The sequence below is a fragment of the Carcharodon carcharias genome, chromosome 2, assembly GCF_017639515.1.
Source record: "Carcharodon carcharias isolate sCarCar2 chromosome 2, sCarCar2.pri, whole genome shotgun sequence".
In the NCBI taxonomy this organism is placed as follows: Eukaryota; Metazoa; Chordata; class Chondrichthyes; order Lamniformes; family Lamnidae; genus Carcharodon; species Carcharodon carcharias.
The window spans coordinates 174931502-174950374 of NC_054468.1; the positions used below are offsets into that span (position 1 = coordinate 174931502).

The window sequence follows — 18873 nt, forward strand, 5'->3', positions numbered from 1 at the left end:
GTTATAGGAAGAGAGCCACAGGATCTGAAAGCAAAGAACTGGACCGTGAAATTGGATAAGGCCTGAAAACGGACACAGGGATCATGATGTGCAATATAACTTGCACCTGTAGCTTCCGATGTAGGCAACACACAAACTTTGTACCACCTGCTCATTTAAATGATCTCTGTGTGCTGCTGTGTGGTTGCACTCTTGAACATGGAATGAAAAACTGAGAGAAGCTAACATGAGTTCAAGCAAGCCTGTATTACTTAATGCCAGCCTGCACATCGTGGTTGCATTTTGATTGGAGAAGGTGCTGGAAGTCATTCTGAGGGTGAGTTTGACCTTGGAAAGACACATGAAGAATGACACAACATAGCAGAGAATGAGGTCCAAGGTTCCCAGATGCACAACTAGAATTCTTGGTGCAAGGGTTGAACAGGAGGGGAGATCTCCTCTACCCATAATTTGGCTCTCCAGACAGACACAACAAAGGCAGTAAGACCAGAGCGCCATCACGGTCAATGCCACAAGTCCAGCCCTGAGGAGTTGGATGCAGTGCCACAAAAAGTTTAATGGTCAAGGTCAGTGAATTCATCTTCAACTGACCCATTAGCCTCACACAATGCTCCGAGCTCCACCTACCTACCACTTGAGGGGCAAAGTGGCACACAATTCCTGGTACTAGCACCTAACCAGCAGGGGACATAAGAACACAAGAACATAAGAAATAGGAACAGGAGTAGACCATTCGGCCACTCGAGCCTGCTCCGCCATTAAATAAGATCATGGCTGATCTTCTTGTGTTTCGATTTCCACATTCCCATCTGATCCCGATAACCTTTGATTTCCTTGCCTAACAAAAAACCATCTACCTTCGCCTTAAAAGTATTCAATGAGCCCGCCTCCACCACTTTCTGAGGCAGAGAATTCCAAAGTCACACAATTGTTTGAGAGAAAAAGATTCTCCTCATCTCTGTCCTAAAAGGGCGACCCCTAATTATAAAAGTGCCCCCTAGTTCTGGACTCACCCACAAGAGGAAACATCCTTTCTGCGTCCATCTTGTCAAGGCCGTTCAGGGTCTTGCATACTTCAATCAAATCACCCATCACTCTTCTAAACTCCAGTGGAAACAAGCCAAAGGGAACAGACACGGCTACATGTCGGTCATGCTGATGGAGCAGACAGTGCTCACAATTATCGAGTGGCGATGGATGAGGCTGTGGCCACTGGATGAAGTGAAACGATTGAATATGATGCTTTCCTCATACCTAATCCTCCTTCTCACAACCCAGCTCCCTCATCTCACACTCTTTTCTAATTTACAAGCTGCAGATGATTTAAGGATGCATCGCCACTTCCCCAATTCCCATCACTGCAAACCTACCCTTGTGCCTTTCTTCTTTCAGATATCCAGGAACTGCAACCTAGTCTGGCACTGGTACAGGAGCAGACGTGGAAGAGGAAGAAGCGGCTGATAACAAAGAAACACTATCACTCCCCTTACAGTTGTAGCCATCAGCTCAGATACTGACACTGTACAAAATTTAGAGGGTAGCTCAGAATGGGATTTGCATATAGTAAGACACCCAGCACAAATGAGCTACAGCAGGGGCAAAGGGTAGCACATCTGGCAGCTTTCTGGATGGAGAGGTTGCACATGAGTTCTACTCTAGAAGGTTCAGATGAGGACTTTGACGGGGCAGTGTGCAGAAAAAGGTTGATGGGTATGAGCATAGAAATAGTTGATGCAATGGCAGGCCTGTGGCCACAATCAAGGAGGATAGAGGAGTCCAGCACAAACTTGCACAGGTTGCATTGAGCTTGGAGCTCTTTTTTTTTTCTTGCAAGGGTTTGGTGTCCATCCTTATGAGAACACTTGCAGACCCAATCATGATGCAGCATCTTTTGGTCGATGTCTGAGTTTCTATTGCAGCAAAAGGAGAAGCCACACAACATCTAAGTGCTGCAGTGGAAATTCTAACTGAAGTCATGCAAGTTCACACAGACTTCGATTGCTGCCACCACAGCTGTGGATATCACTGCTCAAAGGGACTGACAAAGCCTCACAGCTGTGGTCCAGAAGATTACTCGGACTGCAACATCCCCTCCGATTTGTGGGAATCTCTTGCTTGAGACCGCCCAAACAGGAGAAGAAGCACCTGCGAAGGTGCCAATCATTTCGAAAGTCTCCGACCCAGGTGGAGGCCAAGCACAAACACGGAAGCAGAGTACCAAAATCCAAGCTTCCCGCACACCCGCCTCATCAAACATTACATGCCCAACCTAACCTGGAGTGGAAGAAAGTCATCCTCAATCCCGAGAGTCTGCCTAAGAGGACAGCGACTGTGTAGGAGCACTAGCGTAGGCAATGGCACAAGGAAGACAGGCACTAAGGGAAGGTAGAAGGGTAGTTAATTGTCTTTGGGTGGAATATTGGATAGGTTGCCTGATAAACCTAGTTTGGAATATTTGTTTTGTGATGTTTCTACTTCAGCATTGTGGACAAGAGGACATCTGTAAGAAAGGGATGGTGAAGTCAGGAACTGTTGTTGAGTGGGGAATTGGGGTTAGATTCACTGGTACCATAGTTGAGTGAGACAATCATGGACCATCTGACCAGAAAGTGAGTGTGTTGTTTGCTTCCTCATCTTACTCCTCCACTTTTGTTTCCTCAATTGCTCACCATATACCTGGGTGGTAAGGACTGTGCCCTCATGATGCCAAGGTTGTGCAGGATGCAACAGACCATGATAATTTGTGAGACACACTCTGAACAGTATGCAGGGCTCCTCCAGAGCAGAGCAGTCCAGGCAGAAGTGTCACTTCAGCAATCCATTCATGTGCTGGATGACATTTTGTGGGGCAGCCTGGCTTTTGTTATATGCATACCCCACATGCACATGGGTTGCAGACTGGAATCACTTGGTTAGCGGATGGTCTTTGTTGTCCAGTGGCCACCCTCTTCTCTCTCATGGTGGTTCAAATGCTGATGGCACAGCAGACTGACTTAAAATAAAGGCATTATAACTGCCGCCAAAAAACCAGGTATTGAGAAGCATGATGCACTGAATATTTTTGTACACCAGCTGCACATTGAGTGCAATCCTTTGGGGTTGTGGTACATCTCTGAATTTACATGTGGCACCCACAGAGTAACCATCAATGGCACCCTGCACCATGAGGGAGCCCGTAACTTGGCAAACTCATATGTATGCTCTGCCTGCTTCTCTCTGGGAAGGGAAAATGCCATGTTTTTCTCTCTTTTTGCATGCAGTGCTTCAGTCACCTCCCTCATACAGCAGTGCGTGACAAACTGCAAGATGTTAGAGATGGCCCATGCTCCAGCCTGAAAGGAGTCTTAGTTGAAGTAGTTCATGGTCATGGTCACCTCTACAGCAACTGATAATGCTACCCTCACCCTGCCCTGAGGCTGCAGGTCTGCTTGCAAGACATGGCAGATTTCAGTGAATACCTCCTTTGTGGAACAATATTTATGGCTTAAGTTGAGATTTGAGAATTGCTCCCTGAAGATGTAGATCCATATGGATATGGCTTGCTGCTGAGCCCTTCTCCCCCTCCTCCATCTTTGCTTTTGCTCAATCTCTCTGTCAAGCTACAGGCAAAGGAGGATAGAAACTACAGTACCCATAACTGAGAGCAAATAGTTTAGCCAGAACCCTTGAAGTAAAAACCAAGGCCTTCAGCTGTGTGCAGGACCACTCCCTGCAAGCTTCATCAACTTTAAGTAGTACTACAAACCTCCTAGCACTTCTACCAACCCAGCAACAGCCAGCAGGAATCAATTAGCAACTGACCTGAAAGTGACAATCATTCTAAAAAGCTCTGGTGGGAGGGAGGCTTCTTCCTGTTGCTGAACACATGTTCAGATGTGCAAGGTTAAGAGAGGACATTAGAAAGGCACCACCAGAGTCAAATAGCAAACTACAACGTTTATACACAGTAAAGTACAATTCTACATTGTTTATTACTGTGTATAAAGTTTGTAGTTTGCTATTTTATTCTAGCTGAACATTTATATGCAAGTCATTTTGGTTTGTGTGCAATAAAGTCCAACACAGTTCCATGTATATCGATGTTAATATTTCTTGCATCTGAATTTGCAAAAAAGGGGCCTAACCAGCCACCTGATCCTCCTTTCCCTGTATGGGGTAGAGAAACATGGTGAACCTCCTGAAGAGATATCATCGCATGAGTAATAGTTAAAAATGTAATTTGAACGTAAGTCAGAGTCTGTTTTACAACTGCTAGGTGGCATCCTTAATTTACAGGCTGCACTGTACTTAAAATTTGACTCAAATTTTTTTTCCTCATTACTCAAGGATCCCTCTCCTAGTTCACATGGACTCTGGGCTCCCCTTCCTGTATTCTCATATCTTGTCGGCTTTATATCCTATTCAGATCCCACTACTTGTTTTCTCTGTTTACAGCCCAAAGGAAACCAATCCCCAATGCTCTAACGCCAAAGTGTCCACCCCTCCACAGCTCCTTGGACTTTCCGGCTGCAAAATTCTGTTGCGTGCTGCTCATATTATATAGTGCAATGATGTTTCATTTATTAAAGGTGAAAGGAGCTGATTCTTCATGTGTCTCAAATTATATTAAAGACCAAAAGATAAAGTTGGTTGGGCTGACTGCGCAGCGGCTTTTCTAACTCCACCCAGAACTTTCATTACTCGTTGTTCAAATCTGTACACTTGGCAATTATTAATCCACATCTGTCATGTGGGTGTTCATAAATTCTACCTAGTCTCTGCTGTTATGGGGATGTGTCTAGAACATTCTGTAAGAAATCATGAATAATAAACTATAAGGGGCCTCTTTAATCCTAAACAGACTGATTTCAGGACATTTGTTAGAAAAAAAATTCCCATTTCTCAATAAATGTTTCCCTCACAGTGACCTATGGATGAACCAGCCTTCTTGTGGAGAATATCTGGACTGTGCTTGGCACTGCTGTGTTGAGGAGTTTCAAACAGAAACAACTTATAACAAAAAGATCACCGCAGACTGTTGAGAGGTCCATGCTCTGTTGGATTTGTTGGGCAGGGATGGTGCGTGGCATGAAAACTGTAGGGGGAGTAATTGAAAAAGCAACGAATGTGGCAAAATAATGACTTCAGCCATTGAATTCTTAATTTAATATAATTTTTATACAACTTTGAATATTTACAAAATAAATCCCAAACTACAATTTTATTTATGTTAAAAAGGACTTTCATTTCTGTGAAACAAATCAGTTTTTCTTTTCTTCCTTTGGAGCGACATACCCAATAATTATTTCCCTATTTTTCTCCTCAAGCTTCTCTCTGTCACGTACTACCTGTAACAGGTTATCTAGAAGTGCATATGGATAATCTGTTTCCAGACCTCTAGCAGTGTTCACTGAAAAAGTCACCAAGAGATTAAAAAAGCTAGCCATATGGAGGTGATTCCCTCGGGATATCCCCATCCTTTTCTTCCTGGAGGAGATGCCTACTCTCCATTCAATGTCTTTCTAAAGTGGCATTACAGGGATTGGAAATTCAGCAAATTTCAGTGTATTTAACCACTCCGTTGCACAAAAATTGATCCTCAAATGTGCTGCATGTAGCACCAGTCTTTTCATAATCTTTTCTTCATAACCTTTTCTTCACTGAAGCATTCTACAAGCCCAACATATAATGGAATAATACAAAACTGAGTAATCTGACAAATACAACACAGCTGCATTACGTATTCTGAGCAAAGGTATTTGAACTGAGTAATCTTGGAAGTACATTCAATTGATGGTAGGTGGAGATATAGCAGTTCACCAAATGTCCTCCGACAGCACCTTCCAAACCCGTGACCTTTACCACCTAGAAGGACAAGGGCAGCAGATGCATGGGAACATGACTAACTGCAAGTGCCCCTCCAAGCCACACACCATCCTAACTTGGAACTATATCGCCATTCCTTCACTGTGGCTGGGTCAAAATCCTGGAACTCCCTTTCTAATAGCACTGTGGGTATATTTACAACACATGGACTGCAGCGGTTCAAGAAGGCAGCTTACCACCACCTTCTCAAGAGTAATGAGGGATGGGCAATAAATGCTGGACTAGCCAGCAACATCCACATCCCATGAATGAATACTAAGAAGGGCAGGATGATACAATTATCTGTAATTTTGTGATCTGACATGGGATATTAAACCTGTGTGAACACCACCATGAACTTTACCAGTGATTTCTGTCCTACTGGCAATAGAGAGAAAGACCATCCTAAGCTCACTAAGTTGGTCAGCTAAGAAAATTAGTGATATAACTGTATAGCAGATTTGCCTTTTGAGTGTCACCCTTACTGATATTTGAGTGAAAAAAGGGGCTGTGTTCTAATGTAGCAAAATGGAACACAAATGCTGGAGGCAATGATGGGATATATATTAGATCCATCACTCTATTGAGTTTCCAGAACAGACAACTCCTTCAGGAAAAGAGAAAGGAAAAAGTGAGAGTCAGCAATCAGCAGAATATTCATGTGTCTGTTGGAGCCAGTTTAGATCCGCATTTGTTTCAGATTGCAGTCATGCAAATTGTATTATACTGAAAGGAAGATCCTAAACTCTCTGTGCTATTTGATTTGGCATCTTGACTCAGAACTGGTGGGTGGCAATATCTGCTGGCAAGTGGCAGTTCTTTCTGAAAAGGGTTGTCAGACCTTGTAAAAAGCTATGGCAAATCTGTAACTTGCCCATTGGCAACCAAGTATGATTTTCCCAAGGTCTTTATGCTTTCCAGCAATTATAAGGATCACACTAGGGAAACATGGTTCTCCATTGCAGACGCACCCAACTGGACTCTGTTATATCATTTATTATACAAAATAAGAAAAGTAATCAGCTGGTGAGTCACCCACACTACATGAGTGTACTTCTAATGATCAGCTTAACACTCATGCAGATGAAACCTGGGAAAGATGCTTGACAGGGGAGAAAATAATGTGATATACTTTGAATAAAACTAAATAATTAGCTAAATGGTATAAAAAATGAGAAATTTTATTATTTTAAAAAAGATAAAATTAGAATTGCATGTAAAATCTATGGGAAAAAAGCAAAATACTGCAGATGCTGGAAATCTGAAACAAAAACAAAAAAAGCTGGAAAAACACAGTAGGTCAGACAGCATGTGCAGAGAGGAATACAGTTAACGTTTCAAGTCCATATGACTCTTCATCAGAACTGAAGAAAAATAGAAATGAGGTGAAATATAAGCTGGTTGAGAGGGGTGGGACAGGTAGAACTGGATAGAAGGCCAGTGATAGGTGGAGAAAAAGAGGAGATTGCCAAAGATGTCATAGACAAAAGGACAAAGAGGTGTTAACAATGGTGATATTAGCTAAGGAAGGTGCAAATGGTAACATTAGGGTAGAAAGCAGGATGCGCAAGTGACAGAGAGCCCTAGTGGGGGCCCCACTAGGGCTCTCTGTGAAACAGAGCGGGTGGAGTACAAAGATATAACCATTCAAAGCATTAAAGACAATTTGAAAAACAGGCTAGGCTGAAAATGAGGTGGTGGCGGGCACACAGATGTGTCTCTGGATTAAAATCTGAGATGTGATTCTTTTGATTCTTTCAATTGATGTAAGTGCCAGCATCTGTTGCCCATCCCTAATTAGTCTTGAGAAGGTGGTGGTGAGCTGCCTTCTTGAACCGCTGCTGTCCATCTGGTGTAGGTACACTCAGTGCTATTAGGGAGGAAGTTTTTTGACCCAATGACATTGAAGGAACAACGATATGGACCCAAGTCAGGATGGTGTGTGGCTTGGAGAGGAACTTGGAGGTATTCCGGTATTCCAATGAATCTGCTGCCCTTGCCCTTCTAGCTGATAGAGGTTATGGGCTTGTAAGGTACTGTCCAAGGATGCTTGGTGAGGTGCTGCAGTACATCTTGTATATGGTATACGGTACTGCACTGTATGTTGGTGGTGGAAGGAGTGAATGTTTAAGGTGGTGGATGGGGTGCTGGCCAAGCAGGTTGCTTTGGCCTGGATGGTGTCCAGCTTTGCAAGGGCTGTTGGAGTTGGACCCGTCCAAACAACTGGATTCTATTCCATCACACTCCTGATTTTTGCCTTGTAGATGCTGGACAGGCTATGGGGAATCAGGAGGCGAGTTACTCATCGCAGAATTCCCAGCCTCTGGCCTGCTCTTGTAGCCACAATATTTATATGGCTAATCCAGTTAACAATCTAGTCGATGGTACCCCCTCATGGTGATTTAGTAAATGTGGAAAACAATAATACATATGTACTTTAAGACATGGCTTGTAATGATGTAGATTAGTTGGTCTGAATGTACATAAATATGACTCACCCCCGCCCCTACACCAGGAGGGAGGTAATGAAAATTTAAAGAGGGAGATAGAATGAGATAGGAGAACGTGAGAAAAGGGTCTGAAAGAGAGATGGTCAGGGAATAAGAGATGAGACGCAGAGAGAATGGATTTTGGGAGAGATAGTGGTGAGGGATTTAGTGTGAAAAATAATGTGAGGTAATAACAGAAAATTAATGGGAGAGAAAGAAAATGGGAAATAGAAGAAAGACAAACCGATAAAGGGCAGAACTTAACACTTCGGGTGTGGTGGGGGGCTGTGGCGGGGGGGGTGCCTGTCCACTGACTGGAGAGCTGGTGGCAACCCCACCATGGCCATTTGCAGGAGTTGGTTGAATTGTTTCAATTAGTTGGACCACTGGCTGCCGTCAGCATTCCTGGCTCCATCAGAAGCAATTTCCAGCTGGACTACCTGATCCAGAGCCGCCAGTCAATCAGAGGTTGGTAGCTTTCCAGGACCAGCAGTGCCCCTGGATGCAGTGGCCACTGCTGATGATGCAGGAGACCCAAAAATGAAGATCACCTCTGGAGTCACCGGAACAAGGTTAGTAGGGGATTGCAGGGGCCAGTCAGAGACGCCCCAACAAGCAGGGCCGCGTCGTTGTCAAGGACAGAGGGATGACTTCATGAGGGTCCCTCCATTTTCGCTGGTGGGGTCCATCTGTTGGGCTGAGGATGCTGGAGGAGGAGGGGCAATCCCCCCCAAGCCAGACCACAGGGTTTAGCTGGCGGTTTGCTTGCAAGGTATAGCCCCCACCTCCCAATGGTTCATACCAGTGGTGATGGAATGAGGTCCTTAAGTGGTCACTTAGTGTCCTCAATTGAGCTCTGGGCAGGAAATCAATTCTTGACCATTCCTGTCCTGGAGACAGGAAGGCTACAGGGTCTTCCATCCCACATATTCCCAGCCCATTATATGTACCCCTCCCCACCACCCCACACCACACTCCCTCCCACACCCACACCAACCTCCCAGCCTGCTTCCAGGGGAGTATTAAATTTCCCTTTTGTACATGAAGTAGGTGCTGAGGAAGTTTGTGAGAGTACTATTCAGTTTTAAATAAATAGTAGAAAACAAATAGCAACTTGTATTTAATGTAGGAAGACAGCCCAAGGCACTTCACAAAAATGCAATCCAGCACAAATCGACACTGAGCCAAATGAGAACTAGGAGGGAAGGATTAGGCGGAGAATATTAGGAGGGAAGACTTAATAGCTTGGTCAATTTTTTTTAATTGTTCATGGGATGAGGACGTCGCTGGCTAGGCCAGCACTTACTGCCCATCCCTAGTTGCCCTTGCTCTGAAGACATTTAAGAGTCAACCACATTGTTGTGGGTCAAGAGTCACATGTAGGCCAGACCAGGCAAGGATGGCAGATTTCCTTCCCTAAAGGACATTAGTGAGCCAGTAGAGAAAAAAAGCCAGGTTATCTATGCATTTCAGGATGATCCTGGAGTGCTGAGTAGTTTTTGTTGAGGACAGCAAGGCCCAATAATTCTTGATGTGATCCAAACAGATATGGAGATGAATGACTAAACCAGCTATGCAGCAGATGTGTTCAAGTCTACAGCTCTTGGACATAAGGGGGTGAGGATGTGAGCTACATCAAGGAGAAAGAAAGTTAGGGTTTTAATGGGGACAAGGACATCAAAGGTGGAGGTGAGGAAGTGATAAAGTAGATCTGCGGAAGTAAAGGGTAAACAGAGAGTTAAAGTATAGATATTTGCAAGTTTGAAAGTGCAGTTGCAAGTGACTTTCAAGAGTGTTATTTCCAATGGGATTGGAAGCAAATAGTGGAAATTTGAACGGTGAGTGATAAAATAAGTTATCAAGAATGGCTTTGTTGGTGATTGAGGCAGTGCGAATTGAGAAACCATGCAAGATAGCATAAATTGAATATGTTTAGGAGAATTTAGTTCAAGGCAAAGGTTAAGGGGGATAGCAGGGCAGTGAACAAAGAGGAGAAAAGGCAAGGTGAGTTGAGAAAAAGATTGAAATCACCAAGGATGGGGAGCCATTTAGTACAACGGCTGATGGAGGAGATCACAGTGAGAAACCTAGGTGGGGGCTTGGGTGAGTGATAAGCTAACAATGATTTTTAAGGAATGGCAAGGAGGATGGAACAGGATGAGTGGTCAAAAGAGAAAGTACCAGAGGAGTTGGGGGAGAGATCAAGGGGAGATTTGGTGGCAAAGGCCACACTGCCATTAGTCTGGGTGGGATAGTGATAGAAAGTATGGCTAGGCAGGGATGCTTCAGTAAATTGGCATGCTTAAAGTCATGCTGATTATTTAGATTTCAAGCTTTTCAATCTGTGCAGTAGATGTTATATATTTAGCAGACCACTTGATGTAATGCAATGTTGACAATTGGTTCACTAGGTCATAAGGCACCCATGTGGGAAGCTTCTAAAATGGATCATAAATTACTTCAGCAAGAGTATGCAAAGGTAATTCTACCTGCAGCTGAAACAGAATGAAAGGAGGTAATTAGTTGGGCATCCCGGGAGTCACTGATGGATACCGTTCTGAGTTATGAGATGAAAGATGGAGTGACTGAGAATCTAGCCTTGAAGGAAAGTGGCTAAGAGGTAACCTCGTGGAAATATACAACTTATTCAATAGTATAAATGATTTGTGAGCACTACTTCATGGTAACACAAATTAGGGCACACGTTCTAAAACTAGTGAAAGGCCAACATAGAACTGATGTCACAAGTAGTTTATTCAAGCTCAGAACAGAAAGGCTTTCAGTGGTTAATGGGAGCAAAAACTTTAGACTGATCCAAGATACAGTTAAATTATATAATGCAAGGTTAAAGCAAAAATTCTGAGCAAATGAGCCAAAGAAGACCAAATGACTTTGTTCCTCTGATACCAGGCAAGAATTTAACCCACTAAAATCCTTTCACTTACAGAGAGTTAAAAAAGGACCTATTTTCTGATCCAGTGAAACAAACCAAATGTAGAGGGGTGTAGTGTGGACTTGATAAGACTAGAGAAGGAGAATAGCATTGGGGAACATAAAATCGATGAATGATCATAGATGACTAGACTTAATACCAACGAGAGAGGGGATAATGGAGGATAACTTACTGAAACCATTTGCACAGTGTGATAACAGTGCAGAAGACACAGAAGACCTTAAGCATGCATAGTCAGAGGGACAGAATAGAAGTCTCAGAGGATAGCAAGAGCTTTGAATATAGCACAATCCAGGGTCACTAATGAGGCCTTGGCTCTATCATGTCTAGGGTAGAAGGTTGTCGGTTTAATCCCACTCCAGAACCTGAGCACACAATAGGCCAACATCAGTGCAATACCAAAAGAGTGCAACTTTGTCTGGGAAGCTTTTGTTTTAGCATGGCATTATTTTAAGTTAATATGTTTAATTCTGGTTTTTGCCTGCTAGGTGAGTTTCTGTTAGATGGGAAATGTCAAAAAACTGGAAAGCAGGTAAGCATTCAGCTGCAAGTATTCTTTGGCTAGCAATTGCCCTCCTAGGGATTAACTCCTCCAAGGATATATCTGCACAAGGCAAGTGACAATTCACTTGAAGAAGAGTCTTGGCCCCTGTAACTGTCGCCAGTTGAATGCCTAGACAGACAGTTCAATCAAGAGCCTGAGTTTTCCACCCCTGCCGTGGCAGGACTGGATGATCCTAATGGTGGGCAGGGCCAGAAAATCCCGTCCAAGGTGAATGCTTGGGGAGTTATTCCTGCTAAAATTGAAGTACAGTTAACTGGATAAGACAATCTTTTGAAACTTGCAGATTTTCACATATCCAGAGTGAAAATCTAGAGTCTAAAGAATGAATAGATATTTCAGAATTTGGCAAATCCTGGCCAGCTGGTCTCTTTGACCTCAAAATCTGTGATGCAGTGAGTTATCTGGTAATTGTTTTACTGTCCATTTCTCAAAAGACATGTGGAATTATTATTTGCAATAGTTATTATTGCATATGTATGGTTATTGGTAATATCATTTTATGCTTAGTTCTTACAAAAGTCATTGATTGCCTTTGAACCATATTAAGTTGTGGAATAATGTATAAATTTATAATCAAGAACATCCATTCCCTAAGATTTCAGTCCCAGTTGCATAAAGTGATAGCTCTGCCCGCTATACACAATGACTAGTATACAATTAAAAACCATTTTCACTCAAGGTAGATGGCCTTGAATAGCTATTCAGCAGAATTTATATTTGTATTTTACAGTTTTAAAAATTGACAGAGAAAAGGCAGATAAAATTCATGCTTTTGCATGTGTTAAGATAACTGAAATATCAATAAAACCAACAGAAAAACGTAGCAAAAAATAGCCTGCTGTTACCAGAGATCTGTATTTACAGGATAGCTTTCAAATTTGGGCCATTTAATGCAACTGATGCACTGTAGGCACAAATTCACTGGAAAAGTAAAAGAGTTCTCTCCTTGATTTGGCTAGTCCTTAATGGGGAACATTTCTGCACAGGTTTTGGTGAAAGATTTTCAACTGGAAACATAAAATATTAAAATGAAGTATGCCACAATAGTGCTCTTTTATTATATTGTGTTCACCTCACTAAGATGTTATTCACTTACATTTGCTTTTGCATTCAATGTACCTTGATAAGGTGCAAACTAGTGATCAAGTACAGCAATGGTCATCACTTTTTGATGATATAAGCAACTGGCTATTTTAAACATGGATGTTTTAAGTGGTGGCATCTTCATCATAAAGGGGAACAGCTGGTTTGAGAGAGGTTACAGAAGAGAGTAAACTGAAACCAAAAATTAGGTACCTGTGTCACTGGGAAGATCAATGAAATTACTAAATTATGACTTCAAAGAATTTGACTTGTCTCTGCACCTGAATTAGCAGCCCAATCAGCTGAGATATTAGTGGAGTAATAAGAAAGAAACAAGAGATTTCAAAAAAGATAACAAAATGGAAAAACTTAATACCCGCAACTAGAGTTGCTTTAAATAGATTTGCAAAAATATCTGAGCCATTCAGGATTGTGACTCTCAACAGAAAGTTCTGATCGCCCTTGTCCAGGTGAGAATTTTCTTTATATTTTCATGGGATTGTAACTTTGAAAGTGTTTCCCAGCTGGAATGTTTCTGCCCACATCATTTCCCCCTGACAGACGTGGATAGAGTGCTTTTACAAACTTTAGGCTGTCTTGTTCTGTCACCTTACATAAATACAGCACCTATCACCTCTCCATTTTTTGCATGCTGTTTCATGGCGTATTAGCATCATCATCCGGAATGAAATATACATTTTACCAAGGGAATTTTGTACTGAATACATTAGATTCAGTTGAACTTCTTTTGTGAATAACTACAAATTGAATTATATAGAGTTTTTGTTTCAGTTACAGGATATGGGCATCACTGGCTAGCCCACATTCATTGCCCATCTCTAATTGCTCTCGAGAAGGTGGTGGTGAGCTGCCTTCCTGAAGCACTGCAGTCCAGCGGTTAAATTTTACTTACTTTTGATCACCATTAGTGATAATTTGAAAAATAGAAAGCAATGTAGATTGGAAACATGTTGCAGCATATTGAAACACTGACATATTTTTTCCAATGGTATGGGGTGTTTTGGAGCTCAGTTACACATCAGGTGAAGACGTGAAGTGGTGATCAGAAGCATCCCCAAAAGATAGATGGAACTCAAAATCATGTATAGTCACTCAAATTCCCCATCCCTTGTAACAGGATATATATACTATTTGCAGAGAGCTGGAGCCCTCTGGTGAATGTGTCAGAAAATTTTTTAAAAGTTAAAATTAATACAACAGCCCCTGTCTCAGCGTTCTGTAGAAGCCTTTATTTATGTAAAAGTCACTTCTAGCTGGCACAGATGTAAGGCACAATAGAAGCAAGTTCAAATTGACCCTGATTCTTGACCCTCTATCTTGTCTTGATATACAATGGACATATCACTTATAAAAAATATTTCATCTCTTTAGATATTCAGAATTAAATTCATTAATGTCTATTCATTGGCATAAGTTGAATTAATAAACAAAGTTCTTAGACTTGATGCCAAGGATTAAACTGCATGCAACAGAAAAGGCTGACCACAGATTTCAACAAAAAAATAAAAATATTAACTTGAAGATTTCGTGAGTTAATATGCTTTGCGTCACTAAGTCAAACAGACCAGTGAGATTGAGGGTCTCATCCATGTCTGTGCTAAACTGCATGACCTCAGCCAATAGGAACAGGAGAAAACAAAGGTAAAAACCCTGCATCATCATTGTCAGATAACCACAGAATTTCAGCGACCTCTAGCGGGCAGAATAAATAGTACATTGGCACACTCGAGCAATCAGATGCAATTTGCTAACAATAAACTCATAAACAAAAATCACCCAACTCAATTTAATGATTTTAATGAAACCACAATAACCCACAGGTGATTAGCTTGGATAACCTCCAGAAACAGGAGTGAAGGTTGTGGTCTGTGATTAAAACTCGGCTGCTGACTGCCTTGCAGGCAGCATGTTAAATTTGTGGTGCCTGCTGTTTTACATGATTTGCTGCATGCAGTCAATGCTAACCTTTCTGTTCATTGGCTACGCTAATCAGCAGGGACCTATATCATGAGTGGCTAGTGTTACTTCGAGCCAGCCTGTATCTCTTAAAAGGAGGTGCATTGTACTGCAAAAACTCACTGATAGGAATTGTTTGTAAATTGAATCTGTGCTGTGATATTTTGTGCAAGGCTGAACATGGGGAGAGAGACGCACCAAGGTTCCTCAAAAAGTACTAGAGGCATTGGTGCAAGAGATGGAGAGGAGAGATATACTGTTTCTGCAACAGGGCAGGAGGTCATCTGGACATATGCTAAGTAGGCAGTGGGGGAAAGTAGCAGCAGAAGTCATTGCCAGGAGTGTACTTCCAAGAAGCATGGATGCAGTGTAGGAAGAAGTTTATTGATCTGTCATCAAGGTGAGTCAGTTCAATCTTCAAAAAGCATATCCTACCAACTGCACTACCAGCCCAACCAACTGCTCAATTCACTACATCCCATCACCCACCTACCAATAATATCCATTAATTAGTGCTCAACTTTTCAATTTATTACCTCACCCTCAGATATTTAGACCGTCTACATGACCCACACCCACACCTCACACATTCTGGCAGCTATTCAACCATGACAACCAAATCACCCAGAAGTATTGTAGGACAGTCACTGACACACTTCCTTCTCTCTTGCAGGAGAAGGTGGTGCTTAACTGCAGGCAGCAGAAAGAACCTGGAGCAAAGCATGAGTACCTGCACATTCTAACCCCATGAAGGAGACAATGCTGGTCATCATGAGAAGAGTCATTGCAGAGGCCATCGCCACTGGCAGCACAGGAGGTATCAATGATGAGGGTCTCTCCATTCCTAATCCTCCTACTCTGTTGCCAGTTCTCTCTTAACCTACACTTTCTTCTATTACACGTGCTGCATTTTCTCCTCCCTCACCACAGCCCAACCCTTGTCCCTTTCTCATTTCAGATACACAAAAGCTGGTATCTTGCCAGTTAAAAGAGGGAGAAGTCAGTAACAGTGAAGAGACACTGTGACTTCACCATACACTCGCAGCCAGCGTGCATGTTTTGGGTGATAGGATAGAGAAGCTATTTGTATGAGTTGAGATATTGGGCACAAATACTGAAGGACTCCGGGCGGGAGGAAAAAAAGAGCACAGGAGTTTGTTGCCAGAATGCAAGATTATGCACTTGTTCTGTTGCAAAGGAGTCAGATGAAGACATCACTGGTACACAAGAAGGCTTATCAGCATACACAACCAAATGCTTTGTGCAATGGAACGCTTGCACACAATGCCAAGGAGCTAGTTATATTCTAGATAGCCTGATGGTGAAAGATAGAGCCAATCTTTACACACTTTTATAAACAATTATTTACAGATATTACAAGCATGTGCCTCCTAACCCAACAACTATAGTTTCAGTCTGTTCCTTTGATTCAATCTGAAGATTGCCAATAAAGAGAAACTGTACGATCTTTGAAAGGGCATCATTAATATACTGTAATTATCCAAAAAATTAGCTAATCAATCTTAGGTGACATTTTTAGGGATGATGATGCACTTCAGTTCTCCCTGTGCCCACCGACTGCAGAGACCTCAAGTATACCAGTGGACACTGCTTGATCCCTCTCCAGGGATACCCAGAAGCAGACATAGCCACGGAAGAGAGGCAAGTGGTCAAGCCAAGTAAGCTCCATTGTTAATGGCCACTTTCCCAGGGAAAGGAGCAGTACCACAAGGAGGCCTCCCAATCTGCCTGCTACCCTCAGCACCAGGTGTAACCAAAGCTCAGGTGCGTGGCACTGAAGTGCAGGCAGAAATTGAGGAGCCAGGGAACACTGCCTCCTCTGGATGGCAGGACGGAATGCCACGGAGTCACTAGACAACCAATGAGGGTGAGAAAGTGGAGGGTGTGCAAGAACAGTCCATACTCCACTCCACTCCACTCAGAATGGAATGGCTTAGAGGGGAGCTCTAAGAGTGCTTAGGTTGTAGGACTGAGGCTGCTGAGGGAAGTTTTGCGGCCTGGCACTATTAAGAAATTGTGTCTAGAGGTCAGCTCAGGCAGGATTGCTCCACACAGCTGATCCACTTCAACACCTCGAATACAGTCAGGGCTGAGCATCACTTTTTTAAGATTCTTGATGGCTTTGGACACAAGCTGGATGCCACCCAAGGGCATGTGTCATGCCAAATCTTACAGCAACATCCAGCCCACTCCTCCATAATCCAGTGCCTTCCCAACCATGGTCATCTTGGCAGTTAGAGCCCTCTCCTCCACCAGCCATATGAGCCATGTTGACGGAGGTGCGGATTCCTGAGCAGTGGCTCCCAGATGATAGCCACCACTCCTGATGGGAGAGCGCTCTGGCTGGAGGCAACCATTTGGGTTCCACTTGGTGTCAGATTTTTTTTAATGTAACAAAGTTTTGGTTAGGTTGGGCCGTGGGAGGGGGGATATAGGTGGAGAGCGAAGCAAGGAAATGATGGAGGATGGCCTTATCCGCGATTGATGCGATGGGACGAGCAAGATCAGATGAGATGTCAAGGTCAATGAGGTGGCCGTAACATGGGTTGGGGAGTTTTCATGGAGGAAGAGACTTAGTGGGGGATAAGAGGGTAGTGAACTCAGAAGAAAGAGAGAACACGAGTTGAGATAGAGGTTGAAATCACAGACAATGAGAAGTCGTTTGGTGCAGAGTTTGAGGAACGAAAGCAATGAAGTTATCTCAGTGAGAAAATTTTTTATTGTGCTTGGGATTGGACTCCTTCAAATTCTTGGCATTTTGAAGCTGTTAGGAAAAAGAGGCAACTTAATTAAGTTATATTTGAATTTGTGAGTGTTAGGAATGAGTTTTAGCTTTAAAGTTTAAGTTTGATTTGTATTTCTTATTTGTGTGCTAAGAAAAGGTCAAGTTGAGTTTTTGTTTCACTTCAAAAGGTGCCTGCATTTCTAATGAGGTTTTTATGACTCCTAAAGAGAAGTAAAGCAAACACAAGAGTAGAAAAAAATTGTGCTGTTACCGAGCAACAGGGGTCCAGAGGCAGTTCACACACACGCATGTGCACACACACAGAGAAAAACTAAAGGAACAGAAGTTTTGAGTTCAGTTGGGAACAACTGCCAGACAGATGCAACCTAGAAGAGGTAGGTAGCCAGTCTCAAGCTAAAGAACAAAGTCCCCAAATCCAGGGGAGTGGAACAGGAGAAAGTCCCAAGAAGACCTTCTAGTCAAAGGAAGGACAGGAACCTGGAAAAGGTCCTGTTAAGTGAAATTAAGAGTGTGAGGATCAGAGAGGGAGTCTCCAAGCTTCAAGTTAAAGAGATGAAAGATGCAGGAAGCAGATTCAAAGCAATAAATGCTGGTGAGAAGTCAGAAGGTCCAAAGAAACAACTGAAGGTCTGTAATTCTTTACTGTGGGTATGTGAAGCAATGGTGTATTGTTGACGGCTAAGTCAGTGAGACAACGTGAGTGGAAGAAAGCTTGAAAGCACATGGTGATCCAGGGGAGAGGAACATGGGAAGGAGAATTCAAAACCCTGGAGATGAATCCTTGCGGAAGGCTTCTAAAAGAAAGCTTCAGTTTGGGAGACGATTCCAAAACGAGTTCTTGGAGAATGGAGATTAGAAACGCTCATGTGAAAGATGGAGTTCAGTGAGACTGGTTGGCTCAAGGTATGGCAAGCATATGGGAGGGGAGTTGAGGAGAGATCCATAGCATCTGTTTGGGGTGGCATCTGTCACTTGGTCTCAGAGTGTGGTCTGTCTAACCACAGGTCACCTAGTGGTTTACATGGACTATGTGGACATTAGAATATAAGATAGCTTTTGTAACTTGTGTTATCTTCACAAATCGTAAAAGTATAACTGTGGGTGAAGGAGTATTGTTATATAGTTAATTTTTTCTTGTTTAATAAATATTTTATTATTTTGTTGAAAGATCATCAGCTGACTCTTGTGACTCTTA

General features: G+C 42.7%; 1 protein-coding gene across 3 annotated transcripts in view; it reads right to left on the reverse strand.

Annotated features, from left to right (window-relative positions):
• The window catches only part of LOC121269939 (acylphosphatase-2-like), a 143512-nt gene that overhangs the window by 98710 nt on the left and 25929 nt on the right, over positions 1–18873 (reverse strand). The window lies entirely within an intron of this gene.